General features: G+C 36.1%; 1 protein-coding gene across 7 annotated transcripts in view; it reads left to right on the top strand.

Annotated features, from left to right (window-relative positions):
• LOC115217118 (gonadotropin-releasing hormone II receptor-like) overlaps positions 1–18,882 on the top strand; it is a 583,545-nt gene that overhangs the window by 547,150 nt on the left and 17,513 nt on the right. The window lies entirely within an intron of this gene.

Genomic DNA, 18,882 nt, shown 5'->3' with positions numbered 1-18,882 from the left:
ACCCACACACACGTAAATATATGTGTGTATGTGTGTCTATCTACTTTTTATCTACTATTTATCCATTTATATACATACATACATATATATGTATGTATGTATGTATGTATGTATGTATGTATGTAAGTATGTATGTATGTATGTATGTATGTATGTATGTATGTATGTATGTATGTATGTATGTAAGTATGTATGTATGTATGTATGTATGTATGTATGTAAGTAAGTATGTATGTATGTAAGTATGTATGTATGTATGTATGTATGTATGTGTATGTATGTATGTATGTATGAATATAAGTATGTATGTATGTATGTATGTACGTGTGTCCATCTGAGTGCGTGTATGTGTCGCGCGCGCACACACACGTAACATATATTCATTCATCCTTGCAGCTTCTATCAAACATGTCCATACATTTGCGAACTTTCGCTGCTAATTATCCACGGTAGCCATTATAATTCCATACATTCGGTTCTTCATTAAACATTCTTTCACTTTATACACTCACAAGCACACTTTATACACCCAACACGCCACAAACAAACATCACAGACATGCACATCATCATGCACACCACACACACACATACTCACCACACGCATGCACTCAAATACACTTAAACACACAAGCACACACACACACCACGCACTCCACATACATATGCACATTCACATCACACATACATATACCACATGCATGTGCATTCTTACATACACACACAAACACTCTCTCACATACTCTCACACACACTGATACTCACTTACAAACTCCTACACACACATACTCTCTCACGCGCACACAATCATACGAATACTCGCACACATACTCACACACACACTTACTAACGCTAATAGACGCACACTCATACACCCTAACACAACACTAACACAACACACTGACACATACACACACTCACTCACAGACACATACCCAATAACTCTAACAAAAAATTGTAAGATGAGCCAAAAATGCCTTCGAATTCCGAGAGGTAGTCTTAGAATTCAAGGAGTTGTGCCCCACCCGGAACCGTGTACCGAAAGAACTTTCCTGTTATAACCCTAGTACATATGTTTATAAACTTTTCCACAGTTTCGCCCCTCAACGCCAATCACTTCTGCACTCGAAACCTCGAATAAAAGATGTCTCGAAATGACTGATCGGTTTGCTAGAAACAACAGTGGAATCTCCCTTAAATTATACCATACCATTTCTACAAAATAGGGCAGATTGGACAATGCAGTTTCTGATAACTGGAAAAGCGAGAGCGTCGTGGCTCAAATGCTTTTGATCGTATTTTTGACCTGTTAGGAATAAGAACACCATATTTGAACATTTAACGTCAGGTTCACAAAAGGTTCTAATTCCAACCACACCACATACATACAAGCATAACAATTAACGAGAAATCTGAACTAATAGTCAAATTTTCCTCGAATCTTAACTAATAGTCAAATCCTTAAAGACATTCGGGATTTTATTGGAATAATATAATTCTAGTTAGACAATGTCTCAAAGAAAACCTCCACACAGTGAAAATTCTATCTATATTTCTAACACTGGATATCCAAGATTATATTATCCAATATATCTCATTTTGGCAGTGATTGGATGGATATTAGACAGTAATTTCTAGGAGGTCAAGCGACTACGTAAAGGGCCACCACTTGTTGGTATGTTATTATCATCAAAGGATATTTTTCTTGATTGACTCAGCCTTCTCGTCGCCTAATTTGAGTGACCTCCCCTTTGCCTTTTTCTCCGACAGATATTGCTGTATTGAGAGTAGGGTGCATAAATGTATGTAAATTAGAGTCAGCTTGAAAGTTGAATCTGTTGTACAACGGCCTCAGGTCATTGGGTGTTGTTTCGGAAAGACTTGGAACTCAAGCTATGATTAATTTTTCTGATACACGGACGGGATGCTAAATGCACTTTTGCCGAAGGACAAGAAGCCGAAGCCAAGGAGCCGAACGGATATAAAGCCGAGAAGACATACAAAAATTGCAATATATGATGATCGTTTTATTCCTACAATATGACCACTCATATGGTCATTAAACTATGTAAGAAGGAATTTTTTTTTTATTCTGTCCGTTCGGCATCGTGTCTGTTCGGCTTCTTGGCTTCGGCTTCTTGTCCTTCGGCAAAAGTGCATTTGTCATCCTGTCCGCGCACGATTTTTCTAGACCTGTATGGTAGGTTTATGACATTGAACGTGTGCGGAAGCGAGGCTAGTGTGCATATCTATCTATCTATCTATCTATCTATCTATCTATCTATCTATCTATCTATCTATCTATTTATATATATGTGTGTGTGCGTGTGTATGTATGTATGTATGTATGTTTGTATGTATGTATGTATGTATGTATGTATGTATGTATGTATGTATGTATGCATGTATGTATGTAAGTATGTATGCATGTATGTATGTAATTATACGTAATTGTAAGATCCAAGGTGTAGGAAGTTAGTAAGCATCGGGCAGTCCGTAATAAGTATAAAAAACAACTTTCAGAAGCAATAATAGTTTATTGGCACGAAGGGGTGTAGGTTTTTTCCCATATCAAAGTTCGGAAACTGAAAAGAGATTTTTTTTTTATAGTTCACGGTTAACATCTAAGTTTGCCATGGATGCGAATAAAGATCAAAATATGTGTGTATATATAACACCGTGATCACCGTGACCGACCAGGCTATCAGATGTTGCTACACATCGCTGGTCACAATGCGCTTTGCATTGTTTTAGCCTTCAAAGGACGCCATCCCGCAGGCAAAGCGAGCAGGCCAACAGAAGAAAGAGTGAGAGAAAGTTGTGGGGAAAGAGTACACCAAGGATCGCTACCACCCCGTGCCGGAGCCTCGTGCAGCTTTAGGTATTGTCGCTCAATAAACACTCGCAACGCCCGGTCTGGGAATCGAAACCGCGATCCTACGACCGCGAGTCCGCTGCCCTAACCACTAGGCCATTGCGCCTCCACGTGTATGTATATATATATATATATATAGAGAGAGAGAGAGAGAGAGAGATTCAGATACAAAGATATCCTTGTGTGTGTGTGTGTATATATATATATATATATATAGTTAATCCAAACATGAACAAAGAGAAAACGCAACAACGCGTGGTCGTGGATCAAGTATAGTGATATTGGACGCTCAGGAAAGGAGAGAAAGGAGGATTTAACGTTTCGAGCGGAGCTCTTCGTCAGAAACATAGAAAAAGGAAAGGTCCAAGGAAGGGAAGACGGAGAAAGAAAATCGTTAACGATACACACACGGTCGGATATTGAACACACACACACATATATATATGTGTGTGTGTGTGTTCAATATGTATTATGTATGCATGTATGTTTTTGTCCTGTTATTACTATTCTTGTCTTTTATTTGTCCTGTTATTACTATTCTTGTCTTTTATTTTTGTTGTTTGTATTTATATTCGTGTGGCATCGTCCGTTTTTTGTCCTTGTTTCGTATACATTCGATCCTTTTTCCAAGAAATCTAATGCTCGTAGCTTAGTTTTTCCTTGGGGCTGGCCGGATCGGAGCGATCTCAGGATTAATCAGCCGAAATTGCGAGGATGATCCGGTTCCTGACTGAAGATTAGAGGCTTCGAATGACCCGTCCGTTTTTTGTGTCGTCTCTTAGTGTGTTTTGCGTTCTTGTCCCATTTTGTATTTCTATATATAATTTTTATACATATATATATATATATTATATATATATATATATATATATATATATATATATATATATATATATATATATATATATATATATATATGTATGTATATATGTATATATTACGTCGTCAAAGATCTTACTGTTATTTCAAATTTCCAATTTAAGTTTTACAGCTGTTACAATACAAATATCATCACTGGTATTTACATTGAAGTAATAATAAAGATGTTATTCGAATTTTTATATATGAGATAGGTTAAAAATAGAGTTTTTAAATTCATTTTGTATACATACATACATACATACATACATACATACATACATACATACATACATACATACATACATACATATGTAGAGAGAGAGTGAGAGAGAGAAAGAAAGACTCAAAAAGAAACCAACAGTGATTATAGAATAATTTGCAAATATAAGCTAAGCTAGATAAACAAGATGAGGAAATAAGACGAAAAGCACCAAAAACCTCGCAATAACACTTTGGAAAATAGTTGAATAATACAAATGGAAACAGAGGATAGGTGTTATTTATCGGATGTATTTATGCGGAAGTTTAACTTACATATTAACTAAATGGATAAATGGACGGATGAATAATTCAGTAAGTGAAAAGATTAACTAAATAGACAGGCAGATGACAGAGTTAATATTTAATTAACCTGGTATTAAGTGGGATAAGGTAGGTGACGAAATATCGAGAATGCAGCTGATGAGGGAAGAAAATATGAGATTGAGGAATATCTGAAAGCTACACACGTTTAGAATGAAGGTGATTAGGGAGCAGTCACTCGTGGATCAGGGGATTAATTAGTTCCTTAGGTGCAATGCTAGGTGCTCATTACTCCTAATTATCTACTAATGCCTGCTAATAATATCCACCACCTTCAATTCCAACTAGTGGTATCTTCAATAGTTCCTTATGTTCCAACATTATTGCATCTTACCCCAATACATATTTCACCTATTTCTGATTAATCTCTATCCAGTTATTTAAACTTATTACTATTGGTTTTAGATCTTGACACAAGACCAGCAATTTCGGGGATGCGAGTAGATCAGTTACACCGACTTCAGTCCTCAACTGGTACCTATTTTATCGTGTCTGAAAGATCGGATGGTAAAATCGACTTCGACGCAATTTGAATTCAGAATATAAAGCTGGACGAAATACCTATTTCTTTACTACCCACAAGGGGCTAAACACAGAGGGGACAAACAAGGACAGACAAACGGATTAAGCCGATTATATCGACCCAGTGCGTAACTGTTACTTATTTAATCGACCCCGAAAGGATGGAAGGCAAAGTCAACCTCGGCGGAATTTGAACTCAGAACGTAGCGGCAGACGAAATAACTATTTCTTTACTACCCACAAGGGGCTAAACACAGAGAGGACAAACAAGGACAGACAAACAGATTAAGTCGATTATATCGACCCCAGTGCGTAACTGGTACTTAATTTATTGACCCCGAAAGGATGAAAGACAAAGTCGACCTCAGTGGAATTTGAACTCATGACGTAATGGCAGACGAAATACGACTACGCATTTCGCCCGGCATGCTAACGTTTCTGCCAGCTCGCCACCTTTTTAGTACATACATAATACAATTATTAACTTATACATTTAACGATTTTGTGAACTTTTTTAAAGTTAAGTATTGTGTTTTATCTCCCCCACCTCTCTCAGTTCAGATAGATAGATAGATAGATAGATAGATAGATAGATAGATAGATAGATAGATAGATAGATAGATAGATAGATAGATAGATAGATAGATAGATAGAGATAGATAGATAGATAGATAGATAGATAGATAGATAGATAGATAGATAGATAGATAGATAGATAGATAGATAGATAGATGTTCTTATTTTACACGATACCTGGAATTCCGTAATTTGGATGTGGAACTTAAAGTGGGCCGTGATGCTGCATAACGGTGTACGTCTGTATGTGATTTTACTTATACAAAGATATTTACATCGATGAGTATAAAAGAAGTGTTCATGTGCATGTGTATGTAAGTGGTAGGACGAGTCCGTATGTACATTAATATATGCGTGAGTGTCCACATATACTATTGCTACACGGATTTAGTTGCCTTCGCGAGTCATACTGACTCCTTAGGGCCAATTTCTCGGTTTCCCTGGTGTATACATTCCCCACCTGAACGGGACGCCGAGCCGTCGCAAGATTGCTCATTTTTGCCAGTTGGGTGGACTGGACCACCGTGAAATGAAGTGTTTTGCTCAAGAGCACAACGCGTCGCCCAGTCCAAGAATCGAAACTGCAATCTTACGATCATGTGCCCAACACCTTAACCACTAAGTCACGTGCCTCCACAGATACACGGGTAGGTTATTTTCTTGATCCTAATCTGGTGCATTTATTATTAAAATATCTCGATTCAATTGGATCATGCAAGTTGCTGCAAAGACGCCCTTCGGTCATGACTGACCATGGGATTGCACCTAGAAAGCCACCCTCCCAGGCTCAAGTCCAAGCAAGGTAGTTTACGGAAGACCAGCAGTCGCCCATACATACCGGCCTCCCCTCTCCACGATACAGATTGGCACCTGTGATGTCGCAACTCATTTCTAGAGCTAAGCGAACTGGAACAACATGAAATGCAGTGTCTTACTCAAGAACACAACACACAGCCCGGTCCTGGATTCGAACTCACAACCTCACGATCGTAACGACGCTCTAACCACTGAGCCATGCGCCTTCACATCATACAAGTAATTAATTATATATTCACATATATCAATACAATATATAATATGCACGCACACACATGTAACTACACGGCTTGTATTTACTTTCTTTTAGGTGTCATCACTAAGACCATAGTGGAGCACCGCCCGATGCATGTGTGTCAATATATACGAGTGCGTTCATGTATCTCCCTCTCTCTCTTTCTTTCTTTCTTTCTCTTTTACTATCTTCCCACTTTTAGTATTCTCCATTTCTGTGCTTGTATCTCTCTCTCTCTCTCTGTTTCTGTCCCATTTTCTATCTCTCGCCCCTTTCTCTCTCTTTCTGCCTAAGCATGTGAAGGTCGGTGTACGGATGTACATTAGCAAGAGAGTATGTGTCTTCCATCACGTTGAAATGGTGAACATGTCAGCAGGAAATCTCTAAGATAAGATAAGAACTGAATAGAAAATAACATGGGAGAATATTTACAGATATGTCTGCTGTGGAGTCGCTCTCTAAATTGGAGCGAAAGAGTGTTATGATGTATTTGGTGGCATCTCGGATGTGTACACAGAGTAGGACTAAATTTGGTAACTTCAGTGACGGTAAAATATCGGTGTGGGTTGGGCGCATCAGGTACAGGGTTAACCCAAAACAACATCTTGTCAATTTGCACCCCAGTTGTTCTCACTTTGCTAATAGCTCTGCCGAAATCGGTACACACACCTACACACATGCACTCACATGAACACGTGCGCACACAAATCTATATATATATATATATATATAAGGCTAAAGTTAATCTAAGCAGCCGTATGCAATGTTTTACCAAAAAGGAAAACTATAATTGTCACTAGATATGACTACGGTATTAGAACACGTACACTGCTAGAAATAAGAGCTAAAAAGCTCTAATGGTGTAGTTAAAGCACATAATTGTATACATATATACTGACAGGGAGTACATTGTACATAATATATACATATGTGTGTGTAACATAAAACGAGCATTTTCAGGAGAGAGGCTAGGTCGATCAGCCCGACCCCAGTGCTCAGTTGATACTTATTTTATCGACCCCGAAAGGATGAAAGGCAAAGCCAACCGCAGTGGAATTTGAACTCATAACGTAAAAACGGATTAAATGCCACTAAGCATTTTGCCCACCGTACTAACGATTCTGCCAGCTCACTGCCTTAATGTGAACGTAAAATTTTTTTTTTCTTCTTTGCTCTAGGCAGAAGGCCCGAAATTTTGGGGGAGGGAGGCTTGTCGATTAGATCGATCCCCAGTACGCAACTGGTACTTAATTTATCGACACCGAAAGGATGAAAGGCAAAGTCGACCTCGGTGGAATTTGAACTCAAAACGTAAAGATAGATGAAACATCGCTAAGCATTTCGCCCGGCGTGCTAACGTTTCTTATCTCTTTACTGCCCACAAGGGGCTACACACAGAGGGGACAAACAAGGACAGACAAACGGATTAAGTCGATTATATCGACCCCAGTGCGTAACTGGTACTTATTTAATCGACCACGAAACGATGAAAAGCAAAGTCGACCTCGGCGGAATTTGAACTCAGAACGTAGGGGCAGACGAAATAATCACTTCTAGATAATTCATGGTAGCGTGAGAAGTTTGGATTTTAAATTGGAGAGTGACGTACGAGACACAGAATACGCGTATTTAACACAAGGCCTTAAATATCATAATCATCGGTACCCAACCATCTATAACCTCATTTGCAAACACTCTAATACTGATATGTGTCTGTCTGTCCGTCTGTCTACCTCTGTGTGCGTGTGTGTACGAGTAGATGAATGTCTGTGTGTTTGAGTGCCAAACGTTTGTCTTGAGGCTCTATCGACGCTCCCGATGCAACACTGCTTTGCTACAACCCATCGTGTAATAAAGCGCACCAAAGAACAAACTGGAGCCAATGACAGTAACTTTATATGAATACTCGACATGCTAATGATAGCAGCTATTTTGTTTTTAAAGTTTGAGGCACATTATGTTAGAGTGAAAGGGCGCACCCAAGTGGCTTGGCTGTTTGAGTAATGATCATAAGGTGATGGGTTCGCTTCTCTGACAAGAGGCGCGTTGTGTGCCGTTAGGATACTGGCTTTCATTGTAGCCCTATTGTATTCCAGGTGTATAAGGACGGAGAGGGTTTGTATGTCTGTTGGCCACTAGTTAGCCTTCTAAAACAATTAGTGGGAGCATATTACATATTGAGAAGTAACCGCTAACTCTGTACTATGTAAGCATTATCTGAATACAGTATGACCCCCTAGCTGTATACCACGTGACCACTGTATACCACATGATACTAACTGCATATCACATGATTGCTAGTTGTATACCATGTGACCGCTGGCTGTGCTCCATATCACCGCTAGTCATATACAATGTGACCGCTAGGTGTATAGCATGTAGCTCTTAGCTGTAACCCATGTGCTCGATGCGGAAAACCATATGAGCGTTTGCTATATACCATGTGACCACTGACAGAGAATCATGTGACCTCTAGCTGTGCACCATGTCACCGCTAGCTCAAAACTGACTGACCACTAACGTTTGCTATATACCAAGTGACTGCTAACTACATACTACGTGACCGCTAGCTGTATACTATGTTTGAAAACATGGAGAGATAATAGCTGATATGCGTTTTATCATAGAACCCATTCGAGTAGGATTGACTTAAGAACTAAGCGACGACGACGACGACGGCGGCAAAAAGCGAAATCAACAACAACACTAACAAATGTGCGAACTCTGAAACTCGTCGAATAACAAATCTAGTTTACTAATAAGGCTACTGGCCTTTCTCCGGAAAACATGTACGATTGTAATAGATTGGAAACCTGCAGAGACATACAATTGATAATGTGAATTACATTGCCAATGTTTCACGCAGTAAAGTAGATTTAAATAACACCAGAGATTACATCTAATGTTTCAGATATTACTTTGTTATATCGTTTCATTTATTCTGCCTTGTTTACTAATCAAATGCTACTTCTACTTTTACTTTTTGCTGCTCTGTATTGCTGTTATTCGTATGTAGCCGTTAAATAGTTCCTGGGCAGTCTTTATCCAACTGACGTATGGCTAAAGATCTTCTAGCATCTAGCTGCTGTGGTTCCGTTTTCTTTTGCTCTCTCTTTCTCATTTGTTTTTTGTTGTACATTTTGTGTGTATATATTTAAGGCGCTATAGTTTCTAATCTCTCTTCATTTTTGACAGTAGATGTGTTTTAAGGGAGATCTATTTGCTATTTTTATCAAGTCAAATCAAACAAGAAGGGACATTTTTGTTCGTGTATTCCATATTGATATAGTGAAAACAACGCACATTTATATACACACAGATACATACGCATTCATAAACAGACATGAAGGCATAAATAAAAAAAACACAGACACAAATACACACCAAAATACCCACGCAAACACATGCAAACACACATTGGCAGCAAAACACACACACAGATATACACACAAACACGCAGACTCAACACCAAATTCACATCTGCACACACAAATATACCAACATACATACATATACGTGCGGTCGCAAAAAGGCAAATAGGGGCTTGGGACAAAACAGCCAATCAGGAAGCATTGTAAGAAAATTACTTCCTAATCAAGCTCATAATTCTCTGATTTATCATTTACTGGTCAGTCTTCCGCCCCGCCCCTGCCCTACCAGAGCCGTTTTCCTCATTTTTTTTCTCTTTTACAGCAACAATAATTACATCTATTTTTGTATTTGTATTTCTTTTTTTTATTATTATTTTAGGAATAATGAGAAAAACAGATATGGATGGGAAACCAAAACAAGAAAATGCATGTAAAATGAGCCAAGGAACCAATTCTTTGTACATCTCAAATATCGCTATAACATAACATTTCCATTATTATTATATATAAGGCGATGAGCTAGTAGAATCGTTAGCACTCTGGACAAAATGCTTAGCAGTATTTTGTCCGTCTTTACGTTCTGAGTTCAAATACCACTGAAGTCGAGTTTGCCTTTCAGCATTTCGGGGTCGATAAAACAAGAACCAGTTGAGTACTAGGGTCGATATAATCGAATTCACCCCTTTCCCGAAATTTCTGTCGCTGTGTTAAAATTTGAAACAGTTATTATTATCTTCCTGTAAGGAGACGAGCTACCAAAATCGTTTGCACCCTGGACAAAATGCTTAGTAAGCGTGTCGTCCGTCTTTACGTACTGAGCTCAAATGTGGCCGAGATCGACTTTGCCCATCAGGCTCTCGAGGTCGATGAAATAAGTACCAGCACTAGGGTCGATATTATCGGTTAGATACTTCGCCTGAAATGCTGGCATTGTGCCGAGATTTGAAATCATTATAATTATTTTCCCATAAGGCGACGAGCTGGCAGAATTGTTAGTATCCTGGCCAAAATGCTTAACGGCATTTCGTCCGTCCTTACGTTCTGAGTTCAAATGCTGTTGATGTCGACTTTGCATTTTCATCCTTTCGGATTCGATGACATCGATTTATCCCTATCCTGCAAAATTTCAAGACTAGAAGAAAAGAATTGTTTCTTTTCCTTTAAAGAGGCGAGCTGGCAGAATCGTTTCCGCATCAGAAAAAATGCTTAGAGGTCGTTATTTCAGGTCTTTACGTTTTGAGTTCCAATAACGCCGAGGTCGACTTTGCTTTCATTCTTTCGAGATCGATAAAACCAATACCAGTTGAGCACTGGAGGACGATATAATTAATTTATGCCTTTCCCAAAAATTACTGGCCCTTTGCCACAATTTGAATCTATTATTATTATTATTATTATATTATTATTATTATTATTATTATTATTAAGACGACGAGCTGGCACTGACTTTGCCCGATTTTCACCATGCTTGTTCTTAAAGTAAGTTCTCTGTAGCTTCCTGGATCATTTAACTTCTATCTCTAGCAAAGCTGGTACTCTTCCAGTATCATTATCTTATATATATATATATTATTGCAAAATTACGTATTTTTATATATATTTATATTTTCTTATAAGATTATAAACGTTTATTTATTCAATTATTTTATTTATCTTGGACCTGAAGAGTGACTATATTTAAATTGAATTCATTTTACAGTTATCTGTTTCAAAATATAGCCACAAAACACGTGTAGTCTTTTTACCAATTATATACTTTTTATTTATTATTTTGTACTTTACTTAATTATTGGTATATGTTTTATCGTATATTTAATGTGTTTTTCTATATGGTATAATTTAATTATATTATTGTTATTTCATGGTTGAATTGCTAAAAGTTGTTCTTCTCTAATTTATATACATATATATATATCTATATATATATATATATATATAAATAATATGATGGTACTGGAAGAGTACCAGCTTTGCTAGAGATAAAAACAACAGTAGCATCATCCTCCATGGGGCCGCTACATCTAGTTGGCAATTATATTTTACGATTCCAGACTGCTACTGTTTACTTCTCACTCAGATTTAATGTTGCTATTATATATATATATATATATATATATATATATATATATATATATTATATATATATATATATATATAATATATATATATATAGATAGATAGATAGATAGATAGATAGATAGATAGATAGATAGATATACATACATACATACATACATACGTCGGACTTATTTCACTCCACTCACAGGCTTTGGTCAGTCTGGAGCAATAATAGGAGACACTTGCCTAAGGTGCCAAGGAGTGAGACTCAACCTGGGCCCATGTGATTGGGAAAAAAGTTTCTTACCACATAGCCAAGACTGCACCTATCTCCTTAGCTGAGATCTCACCGAGATCAACGTTTCCTTCTATTGTTTCAGAATGAATACAATAAAACACCATTCAGGTACTACGCCTCAAATTGGTCAACAAAATACCAACCACCTAAACTCGTCTTCTGCCAAAATCTGAAAGCATTATTATCTTTCTACCGATGCCCGTTCACCTTTTCTATAATCATTTTTCTTTCTCCTTCTTAAATCTCTTCTCCTCTTCCTACAACTACTACTCCTAATTCTCTATTATCCAATTTCTATATCTTTCTGTGAAGGCGCGTAGCTTTGTGGTTAGAATATGGGTTCACGATCGGAGAGTCGTGAGTTCAATTCCCGGTGATGTGATATGTCCTCGAGCAAAACACTTTATTTCACATTCTTCCGGTCCATTCAACTGGCAAAAATGTGTACTACCTGTATTTCAAAGGGCCAGCCTTGTCACACTCTGTGTCACACTAAATGCCCCTGAGGGCTATGTTAAAGGTAAATGTGTCATTGGAATACTCAGCCACATGCACGTTTATTTCACGAGCAGGCTGGAACACTCGTCGTCGTTCTAAGGGGACAAAATAACAAGTGATCTAGTGGCGGTAGTTTTTAACATCTCCGGAACTCGGACCTATATTTTTTGTTAGAATCTCTAGAGGACCAACGAGGTCTGTGCGAGGAATTTATTCAAAGAAAACTGAATAGAAACCCAATTGTATGTTTGTGTATGTGTGCGGTCCCCACATACACACACGAACAAATAAAAATGTACATATGAGAATGTATACATATGTATATATATATATATATATATATATATATAAATCCTTAAATCCTTTAAAATGTTTTAGCCCGAAGGCCGCGGCCATGCTGGGACATATATATATATATATATATATATATATATATATGTATGTATGTATATATACATATATATATATACATACATACATATATATATATATATATATATATATATATATATATATATATATATGTATACACATACATATATATATATATATATATATATATATATATATATATATATATATATATATATATATATATATATATATATATATATAATATATATATATATATACATATATGTGTTTAGGCGTGTGCCATTCATTCATATATTATTTCTTTAGTTCCTTCTTTCTTGTCAATTATTTACCAACTTCTTCAGTGGAATGAATTTAAACCCATTACCTATTCAGAGTTAAGTGGTTTGAGCTGATGAAAGCTTAATGTATTTGTCATTGGAATACACAACTCCGCATGCATTGTTTGGTTGGTGGGTGGGAAATACGATACAGGGATAACTAATTGCATTGAAACAAAAACTTACAAAGTGAATATGTTGGTGCAACAATAACTGTGATTTTTACCCACTTTTTCAAACATTATGAATGTTATCTGAGAGAAATAATTGTGCATTATAGGTGCAATCGTGGGTAAAACGTTTGCTTCCCAGCCAAATGGTTCCAGGTTCATTCCCACCATGTGACACCTTGCGTGAGTGTCTTCCACTATAACATCAGGCTGAACAAAGCCATGTGAGTGGATTTGGTAGATGGAAACTGATAGAAGCCTGTCATGTGTGTGTGTGTATATATATATATATATATATATATATAGGCGCAGGTGTCGCTGTGTGGTAAGAAGCTTGCTTCCCAACCACATGCCTCTGGGTTCAGTCCTACTACATGGTACCTTGGGCAAGTGTCTTTTACTATATCCTTGGGTCAGCCAAAGTCTTGTGAGTGAATTTGGTAGACAGAAACTGAAAGAAGCTTGTCGTATACAGTTGAATAAAGTTAAAACATGATCTGGTTTTCAGGTTTTTTTATGGTATTTTAACATGAAAAAATAAATTTGTAATGTTCATAAAATTCAATTAGCGCTGATTGGTCTGCTGCATGCTGATTGGTCTGCTGCATGCTGATTGGTCAAAATCGTAATCCAAAAATTCAGTTTGTTGGAGCATTCTAAGAGGTACTAAAGTTGTCAAGAACTCAACTGTCAGTTAAATACATTTTAAAATCTGATGTTTACTACGAACATATGAAAACACTAATTACAAAATATTTTTTAATGTTAAAATACCATAATAAAAAACTTGAAAACCAGACCATGTTTTGACTTTATTCAACTGATATATTATTCTATTCACATTCACACAAATTCGGAATTTATATATATATATATATATATATATATATATATATATATATATATATATATATATATATATATATATATATATATATACCTATGAGGGTTTGCTGAAAAGTTCCTGGCTTTTGGTAAAAGCAAAAGCAAATACAGGAGGGTCAGCTAATTATGATTTTATTTAACTTACTCCTCTCTCAGATTCACACACTTATTGCAGTATTCCTTCAGTTTTTCTAAGCCCTGTAGAAGAACTCGAAACGTTGGGCCTCTGATCAGGCCTTTCATAATACACTTAAAGCCCAGGAACCTTTCAGCAACCCTCGGCAATGTATATAAATGACAAGGGACTGGGAGTTGTGGTGAATTGCTGTACTTGAGAAGATACACCAAGCCACGTAAAATTGCTGTCATCCATACATACATACATACATACATACATACATACAGGCTTGTCTTTTACAGATGCGTGTGCCATGTAAAATGCACATGAGCAGATGCTGCATAAACGCAACCATGCTGGTAGCACATAGAGAGCACCCAGTACACTCTGTAAAGTAGTTGGCATTAAGAAGAGCATCCTGCTGTAGGATCATGCCACAACAGACAACTTGGAGTCTGGACAGCTTCCCAGCTGACCAACTCCTGTCAAACCGTCCAACCAATGCCAGCATAGAAAATGGATGTTGAATGATGATGATGATATATTTCAAAATTTTTCTTCAAGTCATCAGCCCTGTGATCTGTTCTTGATGTCAGATTATTCCCCACTTCCATCGTGTATATGGGGGTGTTCTCTTTGATTCATGCTTGTAGCATTTATTATTTTTTATAGTAATATGTAAATGGCTTTTTGGGTTTCTTAGAAACTGGTGATGTTCTGCACTGGTGAAAATCAGAAAAATATCAAAGTTTATTTGTCTTGAGGAGTGTAGAATGTAATGGTCCTTCACATGTTTTGTTTGTGTGTGGGCGAAGAAAATAAATAAAAACTTAAGTCGAAGAATTGATTTGGTAAGGAGAGGGATGGTTAAGCAAGTGGTATGAATGAGTGAGAAATCAAAGACAGGCAAGTGGATAGGTACAATATCGCAAAAAACTATTCATAGAGGTACAGATGCAAATCGCATTGTAGTAGGGTGGATGGAGAAGAATAGGGAGTGGCATAGGAATAACACTTGAAAGAATCACACTAACAGATATACAGCTACAGTGATATAGTGAATTATTGTTGGGTATATTTAAGAGATGAGGAATTATGTACATTATTTACATTATTTACGTTATATACATTTGACGGATCCTTGTCCTCATCTTGTTTGTTGCTAACACAACATTTCAGCTGATATACCATCCAACCTTCATCAGGTGCCTTGAGGAAATTTCAAACCTGGGTTCTCATTCCTAAGGTATTTTTTATGTTATTGTCATTATTATTATTATTATTATTATTATTATTATTATCATCATCATTTAGGTCACTGCTTAGAATCGAACTTGGAATCTTGGGGTTAAGAGCGCGGGCTACTAACCCCAAGATTCTGAGTTCAATTCTAAGCAGTGACCTAAAGAAGAAGAAGAAGAGAAGAAGAAGAAGAGAAGAAGAAGAAGAGAAGAAGAAGAACAACAACAACAACAACAACAACAACACAACAACAACAACAACAAAAACAACAACAACGACGACGACGACGACGACAACAACAACAACAACATTGAAAAATACCTTAGGAATGAGAACTCAGGTTCGAAATTTCCCCAAGATACCTGATGAAGGCTGGAGGGTATATCAGCCAACACGTTGTGTTGACAATAAACAAGATGAGGACAAATATCCGTCAAATGTAAATAATGTATTTGTTTATCATTTGTCATACGTAGATAAGAGATAATCTACCTGATTAATTCTCTTTGACCTGTTACTTCTTTTAGGTTATGCAACACCCTACTTTTTATCAAATCAGCTCAGGATACTTCTGTTAACCCACATAATGGGTTCAATAATTATCCATTTTGAAAAGAGATCATTAATGATTTCTGTAAAATAATTATTTACATCTTAAAAGAGATCATTAATGATATCTGTAAAAAGAATTATTTACATCTTAAAAGAGATCATTAATGATATCTGTAAAAAGAATTATTTACATAAATCATAATGATTACACACACAGGCGTAGTCTTCCAGCATTATAGTTAATTCATTTGAAATGAGAGTTATTCTACATAAATCAACAAACACCATTCATTTGAAGTTAATGTTAGTTGTGTATATGACTTTTCTGAAGAATAAGTCTCCCTATATAGTGTTCACAGAAACAATTTGACAACCCGATTAGGATCATCGTCATCATCATCATCACAAATTTTTTCATTCTCATTGTAATTTTTAACACCAACATTCTCCTCATCAGAATGATCATTATAATTTTCATTGTCATGATCACCCTCATCATTACTATCATGGTAGCAATCATTATTTCTATATTCAACACAAATGATTTTTTTTTCGTTTTTTTTTTGTCTTTACCTCACTGCAATATCCACAGAATTGACTGATATTAGAATCTTAGCCTTATTTTTGCTTCCATTATCCATTCTTTTCTAGGAAAGAAAATCTATTGTCTCTTTTAGCATGGTCATGAGACTGTTTTTGCTTGTAAACAAGGAGAGAGAGAGTGTGTGTATGTGTGACTATGTATGTGTGCACGTGTGCATAATTGAAAAATTATGTAGTATTAGTTTGTCTTAGTTGAAATCTGTGTTGTCAATATCACATATGTTGTAGGTCAGAGATTCCCAACGTGGTCCCTGGGGCCCACCAATGGTCCCCAGAGAATTTGTAGCCATAAAAAAATTGAAACCATTTCAGATCTATACAATATTGTTTGATAATAAAGATACTGTTAGTTAATAATAATTTATAAGAAGACAGAATAATAATAAGAAAACAAAATTCAATAATTATTCCATAAGAATCAATAATGTTTAATATATAATCAATAATATATTACAATCAAGAATTACATAATTTAAATTTTACAATCACAACAGTTTCATAATAAATTTGATATTTTGAATAGATCACTACACAATATAGTTTATTAATAAATTTGATACTTTTAATTTACAGAAATAAAGTATTTATTATTTTTATTTTTTAAGATCAGTTGTAATAATGTCTGAACCATCTGCTAAAAAGGCAAAACTGAGGAACTACAAAGATTTTATCATGTTTGGTTTTGTAGACGCAAAACCTATGTGTCTTGAATGTGATGCCATCATGACAAATTATTCCATGATGAAAGTTAAGCTGGAACAGCACCAGAAGTTAAGGCATCTATCATCTGTTGGTAATGGTAAGGAATATTTTGAGAATAAAAAGAAAATACAGCCAATCAAACTATCCAATTTTGTAAAGAAGATAAATACTGAAAAAGCAGACACTCAAACCAAGTTATTTGGTCTCTGAAATTATTGCCAAGGTTGCAGCACCTCAGATTTATGGTGAGAAACTTGTCAAGCATGCTATGATAGCTTGTGCAAATGAGGTTCTGGGGAAAGATGCTGCATCTACTCTGAGTACAATTCCACTTTCAAATAACGCAATTACAAGAAGACAGGATGAAATGTCTAATTTTGTTTAGGAGAAGATTGTGGAAATTCTCCAAAAGACAAAATTTTTCTATCCAGGTTGATGATGGCACAATTCATCGCTAAGCTATCCTTCTGATCTATGTCAGATTCATTCATGAAGATGATATGAGGGAAGAAATGTTATTAAAAGTTTGTCTGAAACTACTAATGGAGAAGATATATTCAATGAAGTAATGTAGTATTTTAATGATAAAAAAATTCCATTGACTAATTTGATCAATATTGCATCAGGTGGAGCTGCAGCCATGACTGGAAAAGTGAAAGGCTTTGTTTCTAAAATGAAATCAGTTGCTCCTCACATTTTTTATATACATTGCATTATCCACAGACAGCATTTGGTTGCTAAGAATATTGGAGAACACATGGAAGAAGCACTTAACACAGCCATACATGCAATTAACTTTGTCGAATCAAACTCAGTGAATAATAAATTTTTTATGCTATTCTGTGAAGATGAAGGTTTTAAAACCCTATTGCTTCACACAGAAGTAAGATGGTTGTCAAAAGGCATGAGCCTTGAAAGACTAGAGAATTTGTGGGAACCATTAATCAACTTTCTCATGTTCAAGAGTCAGATGACTCATTACAACTCCAAGAAGCAAGCTGATACAGCTAAGAAAATTTTGGAAAGACTTTCTGGGTTTAAATGAAAAATATTCTACTTGAGTGATATTTTTAAAACAGTGAATCTGCTTAACTTAGAGCTGGTCTCAGAAGATAAAAGGGGAAATGGGGAAATTAAAATTTTAGAAAAAAACAGTTTCAAAAAAATTTGGCATCATTTCAATATTTTAACACCACTGTTCCTACATCAGAATGCATTGCTGCA

The sequence above is a fragment of the Octopus sinensis genome, linkage group LG11 (genome assembly GCF_006345805.1).
Source record: "Octopus sinensis linkage group LG11, ASM634580v1, whole genome shotgun sequence".
NCBI classification, from domain to species: Eukaryota; Metazoa; Mollusca; class Cephalopoda; order Octopoda; family Octopodidae; genus Octopus; species Octopus sinensis.
This window is presented reverse-complemented; position numbering and strand designations above follow the sequence as displayed.